Below are 19,538 nucleotides of genomic sequence, written 5' to 3'. Positions count from 1 at the left end.
GGTCGCGGGGTCACCTGACTCTCCTGAAGTGCCAGGGCCTCGTGAGCATGTGCGGCCGAGAGATTACGCGAGAGTCGGACAGTATACATTTTGTAGAAGGTGCGCGTGCGCGGGATGGGATAGAACATATTATGGCTTCGTCTTTGGTGTGTAGGTGGACGGTTTAGCAGCGCGGTTCTCTCCTTTAATGACTTGGTGGGCTTGCTTTCCTTCCTTTGCGGTACAGGCTGAAGAAGACGTTCGGACCACACCGGAGGAGCTCTCCAGGCACGGGACTGGTCTGTCTCTCGTGACTATATAGCCACCATCATAACCTGGAGCACCAGAGGACACGGGGTGTGCTGGATAGCCTGCAATCTGTGCTGCGCTTTCCAGCCTCGAAACCTTGCTGCCTGGGGTCCTCAGCGCTTATGGCTATGGCTGCAAGAGAAACTGTCTTGCCATAGGATTGATTTGGGAGGGCCTAGCCCACTGTGGGTGGCCCCATTCTGACTCTCTGACCCCCGTCTACCTTGGGAAGGTCTCTCTCTCAGCTGAGTTGGAGGAGAGGTCCTTTGTGATCACAGGAGGTGTGGGCCAGGACATAAAGGAATCTTGACATTAGGGAATCACAGGATCCATTTATGATGGTGACATTTTTGCCCAAGGTGATTTAATCCCAAACTGTGAAGAATACAACCAGAAACCAGGCAGATGAGAGCAAATTCCAGCTGCCTTTCTCACTGGCCATGGACTCTGATCCACTTTCTCTGTCTGACACGCAGGGCAGAAGTCTGGACTTTCCAATGACTTTGAGAATTATACACTTCATGTAGCTGTCACTAGCTGGCATCTAGGTTGTGATTCTGCCCAGTTGACTTTATCATGATTGTGCTGACCTTTGATAGTTTGCATTTTCAGACAGGAGGGAACACCTCTACATTGGACCGTAAGTTGACATTGGACTGCGATCTTTGCAGGAAGCATCACACTGAGGAAATAAAATGGAAAACTTGTTCTTTTTATGACAGAACAGAGACACTATAACCATGTAGCAACGATGCATAGAAAAAGCGAGTCAGAGCAAGCTGACTGGAAGAGGAGTTTCCAAAGAGCCACACGGGCTTCAAAATTTTCTCCTTCAGCTCCAGAAACAAGCAAAAAAGGAAACCAAAAACTATTTTTGATCCAGGTGAAATTTCACAAAAGGGAAGAGATGGTAACTATGGAGATAGATGTGAGTTTGATGAGCGTCTGTGTGCGTCAGTAGCCAGCAAAATTGCCCTATCTAGCCTTATGGCCTCGTTTCATGGATTAGAAAACCAAGACTTGGAGAGGGGAGACAACGTATTTGAAGGCATACATCTGGAAAGAGCGGGGTCAGGGTTTTGTGTAGCATTCATTATACAAAGTAAAAGAATTCATTATGATATTTCCGGTGTGAATGTGAACTGTGGCCACAGTCAGTCCCTCAAGTTCTTTCTTATTCCCTTTCTACGTACTGGAATATCTTTTCCACTTAAAAGCATCAGTATAAATTTTATAATGTATTTCTTAAAAAGTAGTATTTTAAAACAATTTTTATTAGATATTCCATAAAATCCTTTCAGGCAAACATTAAATATGTAAACTATTAAGAATATCTAAACTATTGTCTTTTTATATAAAAACCTCTGGACTTGGCACTAGGGAAATTTCCAGGAATCCACAGGGATAACCCCAGCTAAGACTCTAAAGCAACAGTGGAGAGGGCGCCTAAACTGGCCTTCCCCTGTAATCAGATTGGTGACTACCTAAATTGTCATCATAAAACCTTCATCCAGCAACTGATGGAAGCACATACAGAGATCTACAACATTGCACTAGGCCAAGCTACCAGAGACCAAGAGAGAAGGGAAGAATAATATGAACAATGGGGTCAAGACCATGATGGTGAAAGGCACAGACACAGCTGACCTGAGTTAGTGAGAGCTCACTGACTCTGGACTAATAGCGAGGGAAGCTGTATAGGACCAAATTAGGCCCACTGAATGTGGGGGACAGTTGTGAGGCTTGGATGGTCTATGGGGCCACTGGCAGTGGGACCAGGATTTATTCCTAGTGTTTGAACTGGCTTCTCGGAGCATACTCTCATTGAAGGGATACCTTGCTCAGTCTAAATATGGGGGGGGGGGTGCTTGGTCCTGCCTGGAAGTGAAGTGTCAGACTTTTGTTATTGCCCCATGGGAAGCCTTAAACTTTCTGAGGAGTGGATGGGGTGAGAGGGTGGGGTGGGAGGAAGGGAGGGAGTGGAAATGGGGATAGCTATGTAAAATGAAAAAAGATTGTACTAAAAATTGTTAAGAAAGAAAGAAAGAAAGAAAGAAAGAAAGAAAGAAAGAAAGAAAGAAAAAAGGCCTCTGGATTTGTTATCATTTCTACTGCTTATAAAGTTTTTAGGTTATTTAAAAACAGTGTTTCCACTACAAACACATTCAACCATGACTAGGAAGAGTGACATGAAGAGACAGACAACAAAGCTACTAATAATATCATAGCAAATAGATTTAGATGCAGCTTTCTGTCTGTCAGGACAACAAAAGAAACAATATTACGTCTACTACTTGATAAAATGAAAACAGTGGGTCTTTTCATTACCATTTCCATAAAATGGATTCTATTGGCACTAAAATCCACTGGGAAAACATTCCATTAAATCCTCATATGAGAGAAACTTTTTTGCTTTTATTATTTTTTTAAAATTCCTGTATGTATACCATACTCATTTTTTTTCCATATTTATGTGTCTCCCCTCTTGATTTCATGTCTTCCTTTTCTTTGATTATTACTGCTACATGCTGAAAGAGTGTATCTTCTAGGAAGCTCGGCCCATGAACTCTTAACAATATGGTTGCCTAAAAAAGATTTGAATGATGACCACACCAGTTGATGTGCCAACATGTGTGGGAGCATTCTCATGAGGTCCCTCGATGAAGAGTTAGAGGCAGTTAATGACTCTCAGGGAGAATCAGTGTTCTCCGGGGAGGGTCTCTCTAATGGAGTATCCAATACCAGTTGTCAACCCCCAAAACATTATATGAGTAACACTAGATGAACTCAGCAGCTTGTACTTACATATTTATTTGTGTGTGTGCGCATATATGTATATGTGTATATATATGTATATTCATGTACATATATAGGAAATTCTTTTTTAAAAAATGAGTTAGCATTCCCAGGGCCTACCATACAGACGTGAGGCATTATTCTATGCACTGTGCATATGGTAACATCACTGGAGGTAGATTGCATTTAGACATTATAAAGAAGAACCAGGCAATACAGCGCAGTTAACTTGTCTGTGCCCATATAGCTGCTTAGTGGACAACCCAGAATGTCACCCCAGGATTCAGGTCCCACAGATGTCGAAGAATATGCTGTGACAGCAGTCTTTATCTCCAAGTGTTTGTATTCCAAACCATGATTAATATATGGTGATAATTGATAACAATGGTGTCTGGATCTTCCAAACCTTTCTGAGAATGAAGACTATACTGAACAGTTTGGGAACGCTGCTTTTGATAAACTAGGTTTTCTTCTGAAGAAAGCGCTGACTGGGCACAGTGCACGCGTTCAACTGTTCATCTGTGCCCAGCACTTATTCAGCGACGCTGTTGGAACTTTAGACTTCATTTTCTGTGCTAGATTGCCGACATTTCACTTTCTACCACAAATGAGTGAATTCTCTCTTTCCTAGAACCTAAACATCTGTGCAGTTGGCACATCTGGAATTTACATTGAAATACACAGCTCTTGATGGGGCATGAACTTTATTCCAAGTCACTGAAGGTTTTCAGGAAGCCATCACTGCAATTCCTCTTGCTCCCCTGGGAAACTGAGGCTCGCTGTGTGCTCGCTGCCACCTCAAGTTGGAGTGCATTTCTGGCGGAAGTGATAACGTTAGTCTTTCGCCGAAATGGCATCTGGGAGAAATAGGCACTACATGCTTCTGTTCCTGCTGCTGACTGGGCCCCAAAGGCCTCTGGGTAAAGAAGTGGGCATGCATTGCACAAGGCAGCAACAGTGGTCTCTGGGTAAAGTCGTTGGTGGACCGTACATTCGAGCGCAAAGGCTTCTGGGTGAAGCCGTTGAGAAGCTGCTGCTTTGGCACAAAGGTCTCTGGATGAAGCAGTTGGTGGGCAGTGCTCCTGCTTGGCATGGAGGACTTTGGTGAAATTCAAGGTCGTGGGCACTGGGACGTTGTTATTTTAGGTAAAAAGTGGATAATGCAGTGAATGTCTGAAATCTTTGTTTTCTACCTAACACAAGTATTCACTTCAGGAAACCCCTCCCCCCCACACTTTTTGTGAACTTCCTATATTCACTCCTTAGTTTCTTTTATTTTTATTTATTTATTTTTCACTCCTTAGTTTCTTAAGCTAGGTGTGGGAGACAGTGAAGCTCTGTCTCCTTCAATTACTGTTTTGTAAAGCAGCGGACAGCTTTGCTTGTCTGTTGGATTTGTGCACATCTGAAGCAGGTCAACTCGTGTTTTTCTCTTCTTTATTACTGAAGGATATCGGGCAATTTAATCTCTAGCTGTCATGTTGCTTTCCCAGAAGTCATTTCCATGGCGGAAGTGGGGTGGAGTGGGTCGGGGGAGGAAGGGAGAGACTGAGTTTTCTAGGACTGCTGAAACAAACTTGGTGGAGTAAAACAAATGTACTGTCTCACAGACTGGGGCTTTAAGAGTCTAAAATCAAGGTCCTGTCATGGTTGGGTAAAATGAACTCTTAGAGAGTATGCACCTCCCTCATAGCGTCAGATGCTGGTTGGCAATCCCAGGTGTCCCTTGGTTTGTAGACCCACCATCATCGCTATGTCATCTGCCGGTCTTCCCATCAAACCCTGCTGTGTGTCTTTTTTCACTTTGCCTAGGAAAGTCACCAGATTAGAGCCCACTCTAATCTCATGAACTCATCTTGGTTACATCTGCAAAAATCCGTATTATGGTTTGAATCTATGTCCCACATAGATTCAATGTTTTGAATTCTTGTTTGCTCTTCTCTCCAGCCTTGGTTTTTGGGAGATTCTGGAAACTTCCAGACAAGGGACAGTGGTTCTTAATGGCTCTAGCCCATGGACATATCTCATAGACGGCCTCTGCTCTTGGCCACTGCAAAGTGTGCGCACAGCGGTGTGTGCTACGCTCTGCTCTCTGCCGCCACTGTGCCCTGCGCTCAGCTCACATGACCAAGTAAGTGCAAACACTGGTTTAGAAAGCTGAAATAATTAACTCATCTCCCTTGTTACTTTCATCAGGAATTTATCCCAGTTATGCTGAATAACTAATACAACCCTAATTCCAAACAAGGTTGCATTAGCAGGTTCTGGAGTTAGAGTTTAACACAGTTTCAGGAGCATGCAACTTACCCTACAAAAACACACCATCTTAATAGCTTTTCTTATGAAGAATACCTTGGACCTGAGGAGCTGTGGTAGTTGGTAAAATGTTCTTGGTTTTGAGAATGAAGCCCTGAGTGTGATCCCCAGAAACTACATAAAGCCTGGGTGTGGTAGTTTGTGCTGGTTGTCCTTGCCCTGGGAGGAGGGAGACAGTCTTCTCTGGAGCTAGCTGGCTATCCAGTCTAGCTGAGTTGGTGATCCCCAGGTGCCAGTGAGAGACTGCCACAAAAGACAGGGTGGACAATAACAAGGTGAACGGCTTCTGAAAAACACCTCAGGTGACCTTTGGTCTTTGCCCACACACCTGCCTGCAAACTTCCTGCCTCCTTTTATGCTCAGCTCACATCTGACTTTAAATATAATGTATTTATTTTTTTATTTTTAAAATTAAATAAATTTATTTTACATCCTGGCAGTAGATTTCCCTTGCTCTTCTCCACCCAGTCCCTCCCCTCTTCCCCGTTGCCCCCCACAACCATTCCTTCTCCATTTCTTTTCAGGAAAGGGCAGGTCTCCCATGAGTAGCAATGGAACATGGCATATCAAGTTGCAGTAAGACTAAGCACCTCTTCATGTTTTAAGGCTGGGCAGGGCGATCCAGTAAAATAGATTCCAAAAGCCAGTAAAAGAGTTAGAGACAGCCCCTGATCCCACTGTTGGGATTGTTCCCAGAAGAGGAACAATCTACACAACGCTAACATATATTCAGAGTCCCTAGGTCAGTCCCATGCGGCGTCCTGGTTGTTGGTTCAGTCTCTGTGAGCCCCTATAGGCTCAGGTTAGTTGATTCTGTAGGTTTTCTTGTGGTGGCCTTGATCCTTCTGGTCCCTACGATCCATTCCCCCCCTCTTCTACAGATTCCTCAAGCTCTACCTAATGTTTGACTGTAGGCCTGCATCCGTTTCCATCAGTTGCTGGATGAAGCCTCTCTGATGACTGTTGACCAAGGCACCAATCTGTGTATATAGCAGAATTGTTATTTATCATTCCATTGACATTTTGTCCTCTAGTCATGGTTGGTTCTATCCTAGGTCTCTCCATCACCCAACTTGTAGGTCCTGGTGTTTCAGGCTGTTCATGGGTAGGCTTACTCTCCTGGTATGGGTTTTTGGCTAGACAAGTCATTGGTTTGCCACTTCTTTAATCTCTAGGCCACCATTATCCCAGCACATCCCATAGTTGGGACAGAATGCAAATCGAAAGCTATGTGTCTGGGTTGATTTTTCACTCCTTCCACTTGAAGTCTTGCCTGGTCCCAGGAGATGGCCAGATCAGGCTACATAGCCACTATTGCTAGGAGTCTTAGCTAGGATAATCCTTGTAGATTCCTAGGACATTCCCTGGTACCAAGTTTTTACCTTGACCCCGAAATGCCCCCACTTTCCAGGAGTCTCTTTCAGTGCTCTCTCCTTCCACCCCCACCACAACCTGATGTATTTACTGTTTAAAAAAATGTGGTGTGTGTGTTTTGCCTGAGTGTACATATGTGCACCACACGTGTGCCTAGTGCCTGCAGAGGTCAGATCCACTGGAACAGGGATCACAGATGGTTATGAGTCCCTTTGTGGGTGCTGAGAACTGAACCCCAGTCCTCTGCAAGAGCAAGTGCTCCTAACTGCTGCCGAGTATAGCCCCTGTTTTTATATAACCATTGAGTGTAATTAGTGATTCCCATATACACATGGGTGTGAGACCGTCCCCTGGAGCATGCTCAGCCTACTACCATGGACCACACTCCTAAAGAAAACTGAGTTTCCATCTCCTAGCCGCTGTCAGCTGTAAATTGCTCCCCAAGGCTGAGGTTCATGTGCCCCACTTGTGCCTGTATGTGAGCGTATGTATATGTATTCAAATGAGTTTCATTAGATTTTTTTCAAAGAAGCATAAGTAAGAGGTTATTATTACTTTGGGCACCTTAACCTGTGGTCACACCGCTGAAGAAAATGTATTTCCCTCTCGCAGAACCATTAACTGCCTCTAGATCCTCAGGTCTGTCGTGGTCTCCTGAGCCCTTCCCCATAGCAACTATTAATTGCCTATGAACTTTCAGGAAGAAGTGGGGAATTGCCTCTCCATGGTAGGAAGTTGATGTGCTCAACCTTGTGCATTCATTACAGTTGCTGTGAACTTAACATGCCACAACCATGCTAGGCCTGGAAGACAGTTTTGCACAACACTCAGCCTGGTCCTCTGGTGTATTGCTCAAAAATGTTTTCAGTTGTCACCAATAATGTTTTCTTCATGTTGAAATTCCTCCAGAGTTAAATTTGGGGTCACTATCTTCACAGCAATAATTCATCCACACTTTTAATCTGAAGTCTTTTTCATTATTTCCCCTCTCACATGGACAGAGTCTGTGTATGTCCTATAGGAAATGGATCAACACTTGGGAGAAAGTGTGATAAAAATAAGATTTGTAGGTGTTTTTAAGTTCCAACTTTAACCTTAATCGTTACTAATTGGCAGCCTGACTTCTGTAGATGTGATTTAATCACACATAAGATGCAAATATATAAAAGGGCATATTTAGATTAAAATAGATGAATCTTTCACTATTCTGGTTATCATTATTAGATTTAAATAACTTGATATAATTTTTATTATTTTAAGTAAATGCAAACCAAAACAATCAAAAGGATATCATAGTCTCTAGAACTCACATGATGCACTCTGAACCTCTGAACAAATTGCTGAATTATCAAAACAATATTAAGTGTGTAAATTTAATCAGAATAGCATTTTTGAGACAGAGTTTCTCTGTTGCTTTGGAGCCTGTCCTGAAACTTGTCCAGTAGACCAGACTCTGCCTCCTGAGTGCTGGGATTAGAGGCATGCACTACCACTGACCAGCTCAGAATAGCAATTTTGTGGACTATAAAGGGCTTTCTTTTGAACTTTTCAATGCTTTATTTACAGGGAGGGATTAAACTTTTCATCTATAATTTGGAAGCAAAATTCATCACAAAATGCAGACAGAAGTTTGTCTCGCCCACTCCTGCAGATAATCAGTCCCAAAAAACACACAGAAACTTATATTAATTATAAATGGTTTGGCCTATTAGCTTAGACTTATTAACTAGCTCTTGTAACTTAAATTAACCGATAATTCTTGTCTGTATTTAGTCACATGGCTTGGTACCTTTTCTCAATAAGGCATTCTCATCTTGCTTCCTTTGCAGCTAGCTGGTGAGTGACTCTCTCTGCCTTTTCTCTTCCCAGGATTCTACTAGTCTGGTTGCCCCACCAATACTTTGTGCCTGTCTACTGGCCAATCAGCATTTTATTAAACTAATATGAGTGACAAATCTTTACTGTGTACAATATCATTGTCCTACAGCAAGTAAAACATATATCAGTCACTAGCAATAAACTGGAGAATGTTCCAGAATTGCATTATGAAAAAGGACTAATTGATTCACAGTCATCATCTAACCCAAAGGAAGACACTGAGCAAAATCATTTGAGAATAAGATTGGAGCAAATGTCCTAACATCTGGACCACTGGAGAACTCACTGAATGATGTGCTTTGTCCGTGATCTCTAGGAAGACACAGGAAGAAACAACAAAAGTGAAATGAGTGGAAGATGACAGATGTCAAGCCCCTGAATCTGGTGAGACACCGACGCCTCCCATGATGCGCGCGTTCCCACAGTGGTGCCAGGTCTGGTGATTCTCTAGCAGGATATACAGGACTCAGCACACAGTTACACCTGGATAAGATTTATTACAGAGAAGTGGAGGGTGGGTGACTACAAGGAAAGGAGAGCCAAGCCTACAAGGTCTCCTCCAGAGTCCACAGAACTTGTTTAATTTCTCTGACATTGAGTTGTGGGAATGCATGTGATGTGTGAGCCCGTGAAGAACATTAGAAACAAATGCAGTGCTCAAGAGTTTATTGCAGATCTGTCACATAGGTGTTGTGTTCATAGAAGGTACCAATAACCCAGACTCACACAGAGGCAGGTGTTCAATAAAAGCCACACTGATTATGCACACAGCTTAGGGTGTGCACCACTCTTGTGCATGAATGGTTGGAACTTTCCTGAAAACCAGTTTCTCAGGTGAGAGGTTAAGGCCGACTTTGTAACAGCCAGACTTTGTGGGGAGAGTGTACTTAGGGCTTTGGGCATTCATGGGCAGAACAGGTAGAGTCCTGAGTATGCCTTCAACACTAGGAAATAGGGTAAAGACCACTGTCCTTGCCCTCTTCCTCAGCTAAATGACAGACAAGGGGTGGAAGTTTGTTTATGGTGCGGACAGAAATAAGTCTGATGGCTAACAAGTCATGACATATCAGTCATGGCAGAGATTAATTTACATATAAATTTTGTTAAATGTAATTTCAAACTGAATTTATTTCATTTGCTTTGCACTCTTTCATAGGTTTCTATGGTGGAAGAAACTGTTAATTCAGCGGTGAAAACGGAGATAAATCATGATGCTTTGCTTCTTCATCTGTAAGTATTGTAAGCCTAATACAGAAGAAATGGAAGTGGAGAGGCTGAGGATTTTTCGTTTGAGCCATGTATATAGTCAGAATGGACCTGTAACCGTGGAAATTATCCCATTAGGAAACTTCCCTGCTCATTTGTCCATCCTCTGCCAACCCTTATCTCAGTATTGAATTTGGGCATGTCTGTATCAAAGTGTGAGTGTGCATGCCTGTGTGTGTGTGTGTCTGTATGTAGTAGGAAAACATTTTGTTTACATGGATGGAAAAGGCTACAGTAAGGTCTGTAAAAGGTGTAAATATAGTATTGTCTTTAGAGAACAATTCAAATGTGAAGAACAACAAATAAAAGGTACACAGCTTCCTACTTAGCAGGGCAATTAATTCACATTGCAGTAGAGGTTAGGGCCAGTGTAACAAAACCAAGGCAGGTGTTTATCCATTATAATCAGTAAGCTGAGAATTACAGGGTGAGGACCACTTCTGATTTAAAAAATACGCAGTCTACACAGACTATCCTAAGATAAGGGAACCCAGTCATCAGTTGTTGAGGGCTTCCAGACTGTTTTAAAAAAAAGCAATGAGTTGATATACTTATAAATAAAATAGTTTATACAGTAAAAGAGGACACATTATAGAGTGAGAAAACAGTTAAGTCCAAAACACAGACTTGTAAAAGTGATGATATCTTACACAACACACGTAGTATTTTGCATGTAAAAGTATTTGGTTTCTGCAAGGAAAAAAATGTGCTTGGTTTTCAGCCGTATTGCAGATCTTGTAATCTGAAGTACCTTGTGTGCAAATTTCTCTGAGACATACTAAATGTCTTTTCAAAGCATACAAAACTGCAAGTGTTCTCACCACAGCCTGACGAGTATTTTGTCTTCTCTTACCGCAGAAACACATTTAATTTTTCAAGATTTGTTTTATTTTTAATTCTGTACAGGTGTGTTTACTTGTGGGTATGTGCAGTTGCCCATGACAGCCAGGAGAGGGCAGGGATCCCCTGGAGCTGGAGTTACAGGCAGTTAGAGTGGTGAACCTTCTGATGTAGACTCTGGTGATCTAATCCAGGTCTTTCAACAGAGCAGCAAGAGCTGAGCTGCTGAGCCAGGTCTCCAGCCCCTGGTAGCACATTTAAAAACAGTAAAAGTTCATGATACAATGACACATTAAACAACTTGGTAGTAATTTTTTGTTATAAAAGTCATCCTTGGTTTGTAGGGAGAGTCTGCCAGGAAGAGTATGGTAAAGAAGACCCCGCTTTACTCAGATTATCAGTAGTCCCACAATAGTTGCTGCCCAGAGGAACCCTCAAATAGAGTTTTTGAGTCATTTACAGGAATTCAAACCTACACTTTTCTTTCCCAGCCTGTTTTGTGTTTCATCGTGTGCCTTCTTAGGCCTTGGCAGTTCCTTGTGCAATGGGCACAGTGCTCCTTCTGCAGCTGCTGCTTGACTTTAGCTCTGTGGTTGGTGTAGGGGGAGAGCCGGGCCCCCCTTCCCAGCCTGGCCTTGCACTTCTTGCCATTGTAGGATTTTCTGAGTTTCCTCTGCCCCCGGGTCAGTGTGGTTGTTTGAATGCAATTGGCCCCCATAAACTCGTACGGAGTGGCAATATTTGGTGCGGCTTTATTAAAGTAGTTGTGGCCTTGTTGAAAGAAGTACACCACTGTGGGGGTGGGCGATATGCCCAAGCCACGCCCAGTCCACTCAGTCCATTTCTTGTTGCCTTCTGATCAAGACGTAGCCAGCACTATGTCTGCCTGCACAGCACCATGCTCACAGCCAGGATGATAATGAACTGAACCCACTGAAGTTCAGTCACCTTAATAGAATGTTTTTCTTTATAAGAGTTGCCTTGGTCATGGCGTCTCTTCACAGCAATAGAAACCCTAACTAAGGCAGTTGGGTTAACACAGGAGATTTGCTGACATCTTGGATCTTGGAGAGATTGACAGGAGCCCTTGTCACTGAGCAGCCAGGACTCCACCGTTACATCCTCCAGCTGCTTCTGCTGGTCCTCCTGGCCCTGAGGGTCCAGAGCTGCTCATCCCTGTGACTGCCTAGTTCCAAAGTAAGAGCCAAACTTGAAATTTTAGGGAATAGAATAGACAGGAAGCGTTTGTTTCAGTTTACAGCTTACAGCCCATCAATTTAGTCATGATGTTTCCTTAATATCCGTAGGTTTGAGCTCAGCTGTGGGAGCCTTTATCACTTGCAGCCCTGGGAGCAGCAGATACCTAAGCACCTGCCCACAGACCAGGTAGGGCAGAAGCCCACATTCAACAAAAAAAGAGGCAGCAGTGAGAACCATAGTGTCCCTTCTATGGCGCTGGGTCAGAGAGTTGACAGTGGCATACCCCAGCATGACATGGGGGAAGCATGTTGGTGGCAGGAACTGCATGGTTGCCTACTTTCAGTCCTGACATTGACACCAAACCCATATAGATTGCTACAGGTCCATGTTAACAGGGAACAACGTCCTTGTCTCTGAAGTAAGCCCTAGGTTGCTTCTCTAATGACTCATTCTGCACCCCCCCCCCTTTCTCCCCAGAACTGGAGGCATCTACTGCTGCAGTCCTCATAGCTCTGCTCCTCAGCTCCGTGGTACTGCGGAGAGTTGCTGTCTCTGCTGTCTGTGTCCTCAGGAGACAGAAGATCTGACTGTAGGTTTGAGGGAGGGTAGTCCAAGGATTGTTATAAAAGGGGCCAGGCCAGCCGGAGGGTCAGGTAAGACCACACACCATCAGGTTTATGGAGTCTGGAGGAGTTATCACACATCGCTCTGCATACTCAGGAGTCTCATGAAACCTTGGGTAGTTCCCAGCTCCCAGGAGGTGTGTGACTTGCAAGGTCAAGGACTCGGCAACAGTACTGACAGCATCCTAGATGACCTGGAGGAGGTGGACCACGGGGTGATGGAAGGAGCACCGACTTTCATGGTCTCCATGGAGACCATCTCTAGATTAGTGGATGGCTAGGAGTCTGTGGGCCAAGCGGAATCTACATTTTTAGAAGTTATAGGCGGTCTTTTCTCAGGGCTGTTTCTATTGCTTATGATCAAGAAGTGACAAGGAAAGATGGTCATGACTTGGGAAGGAGACAGAAGTGACAGTTCTCTGGCATGGGGTTCTCGTCTACTGAGGGCATGCATATCAATTCAGGGGTAATTCACAAATGGCAAGAAAATTATTAAATGGGGCATACTTCCTCATTTTTCTCTCCTTCCTCTGTCACATTGGACCCTTAATTTCTGCTACCTAATGCCTTCCCTCCCAACACGGCAACTAACCCATAATATCTGATTGTTCCTCTGCATAGGCTTTGATGCTGCAGAGGTGGGTTTAGATTCATGGTACTGAGTTGGAGCCCAGGAATGGGCTGTAGGCCCTGACTCTGGACCCTCGCTAGAGTGTGAGGAATAAACTCAATCTGAGCACATCAGGGGTCTTTTGACGCTCACCATGGGATTGACTGTCACAACAGTTCTTGCTCCATAGCTACACCGTTTTCTGGTTTCCTGTTTAACCAAACTCTCAAACCTTGTTGCTGTTTTCAAATAAGCCCCATCCTAACTTAGGAATAAAAGTCATTCTTTTTCATCTTTATACAACTGGGTTCAATTTTGCTGGAGGAACAGCAGAACTTACTGACTCCCTCTATCATGAGCTGCTTTATGTGAGTTCTGGTGACACCAACTCAGATCCTCACAGTTATCCATCAGACTCTTTACCCCCTGAGTCATCTCAGCCCCTTGTGAACCTTATGAGGTTCTACAAACATTAAAATCCTTCAAGGCTGGGGACATGGCTGAGCAGTTAAAAGTGCATACTCAACTTGCAAAGGACCCGAGTTTAGTTCCCAGTACCCACTTCTACATAGCTTACAGCTATCCAGGGATCCACTCGCACTTCTGGACTCCCTGTGCACCTACAAACACACACACACACACACACACACACACACTTTATACATACATAAAGACATAAAATTTTTAAATAAAAAAATCAATCTTAAAAACCATACTGTCGGTAATAAATGTGTAAATAAAGAACAACACAAAACAATTATTCTTAGTATAGTACACTGCAGTTTGAAATCTTAGACATTGTGAGTTTTGACCTTTATTTATGGAGAAAAGCATACAAAGAATACTTTGAACAATGGTTGACTTCTTATGTCATCGCTCTGTAAGGCAGACATCTTTTCTATGTAGTTAATCGTCATCCTCTGTGTGTTTTGGGTCAACACCTAATCCCTTTGTATGTACTTTTGGTGCTGGGAGATCTCTGTAATAGTTTCTTTAATGTGAAGGTTTAGATGGTGTCATCTTTCTTCTTTTGCTACTACCACATTCCTCATGAAATTATCTGACTGCCCAAGTAGAGTCTCTTGAAGGGGGTTGGTGCCCACACTGCACAGTCACTTACTTACCCTTCCCTAACTCCATGCTGGTCGAGATCGCATCTGACCCCAGCAGTAGCTCTTCCTGCTTCTTTTCTGAACTTTCATCTTTTTTGCCAATTCCATTTTACGAATTGTTTACATCTGTAAACACTGTGAGGCCTCATCATTGAGTGACAAGGGGACAGTACAATTATCTGCTTCCTGGGTATACAGATATGGAGAGAGATACCCACTGAGACCAGCCTATTACCAGCAGCACTAGAGGAAATGATATGATTGGTCACTGACAGTGATAAGCATTTTACATTGGTATGTTGATTTGTGGAGTCAAGGGCCAGCACTCAAGTCTGTGCATGTGGAATTCCTGATGCTACATTTGTGAGGTATCTGCCAGAAAGACCTCTCAGGCATGGTTCAAGCCAATAAGAATCCTTTATTAGCCAGCCAGCAACTACACTGGGTGTTGGAGATCTGAGTGCAGTCTTAAGCCTTTTTCAGGGTGAGCTTTTAAGCCTGAAAACCACATCCTGGGTTGACAATCCACAGTTAGCAAGAAAATTTAGCCAGAAATCAAACAGAAGAAGCCAAAATGCAAAATTCGTGTATTTAGGAACTTTCCCAGAACTTTGGACTTTGATAGATTACGTCTTTGTTCTCTATTCTAGCAGGTGCTGCTGCCTACACGCTGGCTTCCAAGGCCTGGATGGTAGTTCCATCATGGCATCAGCTATGTTAATGTCTGGGGAACTACTAAGGTCTGGAAGCCTGCAACACTGCATCTGCTGTGAGGAAAGGAATTTGAGCCTTGTGTTGGGCCAATGTTACACAAACTCTGGCAACTAAAATTCATGAGTATCCACACCGAAGTGAGGATCATTTGTCTTCCTTAAACATAATGCCAGTTCAAACAGGGAAAGGATGTTCAGAGCCTCAGTTTCCAGAATAGGGACTTTCATAGGATACACACTGAAGGCATAAGTCACAAACAATCCCACACCAGTTTGGAATTATGGTTAATAGAATGGTTATTTATTTAAAGGGGAAAAACTTACAGATCACTGTCACAGACAACAGCTCTCTGTGCGATCAGGAAAGGAGTCTAGGAGCCAGAGTGGAGCCGGAAGCAAGAGAGCAAGCAGAGGGCTGCCGCTGCTTTTTTAAAGAGAGGGAGACCACACTGTGGTGGGCTGGTATCTCAGCGACTATTGGTGGAAGGAGCAGAAGGAGCTCCTGCAGCACCTCCCCCTTTGGTTTAAGTAAGAGAGTTCTACACCTACTATGAAATTATATAGAATAGGAACAAATATCCTGTTCTAACTAGCTTAAGTCTTGTATAATAAATAACATAAATAACTTTGCCAAGTCATGAGAGGAAAGTAACTACATTTAAATAGTCTTCAACCCCATTGAAGAACTGAGAAGGGAAATAATGTTACCTGAGTAATTAGGAAGTACAATCAAACAACTTCCAAAACATGCAACAAATCACAGAGACAACTGGCTATCTGGGCAATCACCCAAAGTCACGTTTGCAGCATTGAAGCAGCCAACTTTGGCTAAGGCCTAACGTAACTGACACACCATTTTCAAAGGCAAGAAACTTTTCAAACCTATCTTACCCTGTCTTGGCAGGACATGACAGTGCTGTTTTATCCATTTACGGATACTCTGTATCTCGGTCAGTGGTTGAGGTATGGGCATTTCTTTGCCCAAAGGCCAGTTCTGCCAAGAAGAAAGGCTCCAGGTGGAGTGTCTTTGGTGCTCAACATTCTCTCGGGACTAGATCGGTGTTGTCCGGAGCAATTGTGTCTCACTACCACGGAACTCTGAGTTAGATTAAAGGCCATTTTCTACAGGTCTTTGAAGAGGTTGCAGATTATCTATCTATACTGAATATAATTTCTATGTATCTAAAGAACCTTATTAGTCTAATTATAAATGACAAACATAGATGACTATTGATCTATATAATTCTCAATACCTATCTAACTTAAAAACTAAGACAATAAACAACTGTGCAATAAATGAGGACAATGCCCTCCAAATGTAAACAATGTACAAGTATACATTCCAATATGGATAATTGCAAATATATATATCAATACATAAACAATATATAAGTATCTTAATCAGAGGTAGAAATGTACACTGCAATAATGCAGTGAAATGTAAACTTAAAATGATTTTTTTAAATAATGGATATTTTGTTGGTGATACCAATTTCTCTTAAATGTTACACTTCAGTTCAAAACTTTTCTTCACTTTCCCACTATTCTCCAGATCTTTTAAATTTATTTTACTTACTTTGAATTTAAAAAAAACATAACAATTCTGAAATATTCACTCATCTTTTGATCTCTGGCAAAAACATAGAATGTGTAGCAGATGAAGGTAGCAATCCTGGGTTTTGCTTGATGACCTTAGGAACAACCTGTGTGTCTCACTTCCCTCCTGGGAAGTTGTGGTGAAACACTGGGAGCTTCCATGATCTAAAGCTTCCATGATAATATAGTCCAACAATGACTGTCTGCCCACAGATGTTCTAAGAATCTAAGAATCCAGTAGCCGTTCAGTCCACGGGGCTGGGTCTTTAGTGTCCATCAGAATCCCACATAAGTAGGCTCTATTGCCAGTGAAGGAATGGACATCCAGTGGGAGTGAGAGCAAACAGGCAAAGAGCAAATGCTTCCTTCTTCCATGTCGTTTACATAGGCTGCTGGAGATGTGAAACCTGAAAAGATCTGTTTTTAAGCTGTATCTTTTCACCTCAAGAGATCTCTATTAAATATTAAAAGTGGATCTTCCCACTTTAAATGATTTAATCAAAAAATATTGGTCACAGGTATATCCTGCCACTTGGGTTTTAGTTAATACCAGATATAGTCAAGTTGTCAATCAAGAAATTGACCATTGCAGGCAGTGAGAAGAATTCTGATGAATCTTTGCCAGTGAAAGAGGTTTTTTCCCCCACATTGGGAGAGCTGTTCTTTCCCTTGATGGCAGAAGCATCCTCCCTTAGTAGTGATGCATTTTGCCTAGCACCATCAGAGGAGTCTCCCGTCCGTCCTAGGGAAGCTCTTGTGCCTTCTCTAAGGCAGCTCCAAGCAAGGCCGTGCTGACTGTGTTCAAGAAGCACCCTTGCAGTCTTGCTTTCCTTCTAGGTGTACAGCAGAAGTCTAAGCAGGCCACTGGATATAAGATTAGGTTGGTTGATACATAGACCACAAGATTGGTCCTTAGTCAGTGAGTTGGAAATGCTTACCATGCTGTGGTTTAAGGGTTTGAAGACTCAGGCAGAGAGTTGTCTAAGGGGGACTGTCATTTAAGAGCCGCCCACATAAAGGGTCTGAAAGACAAAGCTTTCACCACTGTTGTAGGAATGACTCATAAGTGGAGTCCCAGCATCCATGGAGAGTACAGTTGCTACTCTCTGTGAGACAGACCTTACAGTAGGAGGCAGCCACGGGGTCTGTTAACCTGACACATGCCATGCCACTCCCTTCTGTCTCATATCCCCATCTCACAGAGGAAGAGAGTCCTGCGTCCTGTCTACAAATTGTTCTGTGTGACAGAACAGTTGGGCACCACCAAAAAGCAGTCAGTTGCAGATTCACGGCCAATTTCTGGAATTGCCTTTTTTCTAGAGCATCTCCTTTTTTGGCATATGTCCTTCCTAGGCTATTCTCTCCTCACAGTAGATACAAGCTGTTTGCAACTGGCTTGTAAGAAGAAATGACCAAATTCATGGGCTCTGGAGGGTCAGAGACTCCACTGCATGAGCATAATGTAGATTACAGGGAAATTTTTAATGGGATTTTTGATTCTTCAAAAATTCCATGCATACACACCATGCATCTTCAGCATATGCACCTCAACAGCTTCCCTTCCCCCTGGCGTTCCCAACCCATCCCTTCCCCTTCCATGTCCCCTCCTTTTCTGTTTGACAACTCAGAGTCTGATTAGTGCTGCCTATTGCTGTGCTGACAGACCTTGTTGACACTTAGCTTGTGCAAATGAGTTCACTAGCTGAGTGGTGGAGTGCCCTAAAGACACAGCATTTCCCAGCACTCTGGGGACAGCCTATGGCACTTACAACTTCCCTCCCTTCTTCTGTGATCTTCCCCGAGCCTTGCAACTGGGGGAGGAGTTGATATAAATGTCTCCTTTGGGGCTGAGCACTCAGTTGACTCTTATTCTCAGCATTTTGGCCAGTTAGGAGTTTCTGCATTAACTACTGAGCTTCTCCGGCTGAGGGAAGGCAGCCCTAATATTTGGGTGTAAGCATAACTATTTAGACAGCAGTTTGATAATACATTGTTTAGTAAAACAATAGAAGTAGGCTCAGCCATTATCTTATACACTCACAAGCCATGGGCTTTTGACAAAGTTATAGCACTAAGCCTGAATTCCTGCCTGTGGAGCAGACCTCAAATCCAAGCTAAAAGTCTTTGGTTAACCTGTAAAACCTTTATGTCACTATTGAACCAGTGGGCCCATTTTGCCTGGCAGATTGGCATTGCAGCCATTCAGGGACGCCATTGTTGTTTTCCTCTCTCTGACCTTCATTGCACTTGTGGCACCATGAAAACTGGTCTGCCATGGGGAAGTTTTTAGGTCAGTTTCAGCTTGATTTCTGTATGCATGATAAGGACATTTGAGGACGAGATGCTGTATAGACCTCTCTGAGTGGCAAGTGATATAAAATTACTTGTGTTCCCTATGACTGGTTCCCTAAAAGTGGCCTTAGTAGGGAGAAGAGGAATTTAATAATTGAGTGAATAGAATGATTTGACTTGTGGCTGCTAGTCAGCTTTCTATCCTTGCCCCCACCCCGTCATTACACAAATGAGTTTGTGAGCTCAGTGGCCAGGCGGCCGGGAGAGAGGTGATGCTGGTTTCTGCATCAAGAATCTGCAGTCTTCAAGGTTTTGGGAGACTTCTGGTCACTTTAGAATGCTGTCTTCTTAGCATCTCCGCCAGTGCTATCATCAGAACAGTAGCGACTGCTTGCAACAGGTGTTCAGTACCAGGGTCGTGTACTCTAGTCATTTTCTAATAGAGGGGTTGATGGGGTCACAGGGCCCTCACTTGAGATTCCACCTACAACATCCCTCAGCTCCCAGGCATTTGGATGTAATTCTTCCCTAATTGCCAGTGTTGTTCAGTATGTTGTGTTGTTTCATTTTGTAGCAGGGTCTTACCCTGTTGCCCAGCTTCGCTCAAACTCCTGGCCAACAGTGATCCCTCTGC

At 43.3% G+C, this 19,538-nt stretch overlaps 1 long non-coding RNA gene across 5 annotated transcripts; it reads left to right on the top strand.

The window, feature by feature from the left end:
* Positions 1 to 105: 105 nt before the first annotated feature.
* On the top strand, positions 106 to 13,493 carry LOC125412568 (uncharacterized). Of its 5 annotated transcripts, XR_015739045.1 has the most exons (6): positions 106 to 4,230; positions 5,032 to 5,215; positions 8,644 to 9,036; positions 9,809 to 9,882; positions 12,066 to 12,144; positions 12,436 to 13,493. It is a non-coding gene; the product is annotated as an uncharacterized LOC125412568 (long non-coding RNA). The 5 variants fall into 5 exon arrangements; XR_015739048.1 differs by lacking the exon at positions 5,032 to 5,215 and having other exon boundaries at positions 8,969 to 9,036; XR_015739047.1 differs by having other exon boundaries at positions 106 to 5,215; positions 8,969 to 9,036.
* Positions 13,494 to 19,538: the final 6,045 nt, after the last annotated feature.

Source organism: Myodes glareolus, chromosome 10 (genome assembly GCF_982192425.1).
Source record: "Myodes glareolus chromosome 10, mMyoGla1.1, whole genome shotgun sequence".
Lineage (NCBI taxonomy): Eukaryota > Metazoa > Chordata > Mammalia > Rodentia > Cricetidae > Myodes > Myodes glareolus.
The sequence above is the reverse complement of the archived record's forward strand: the minus strand, read 5'-3'. Positions and strand labels throughout refer to the sequence as shown.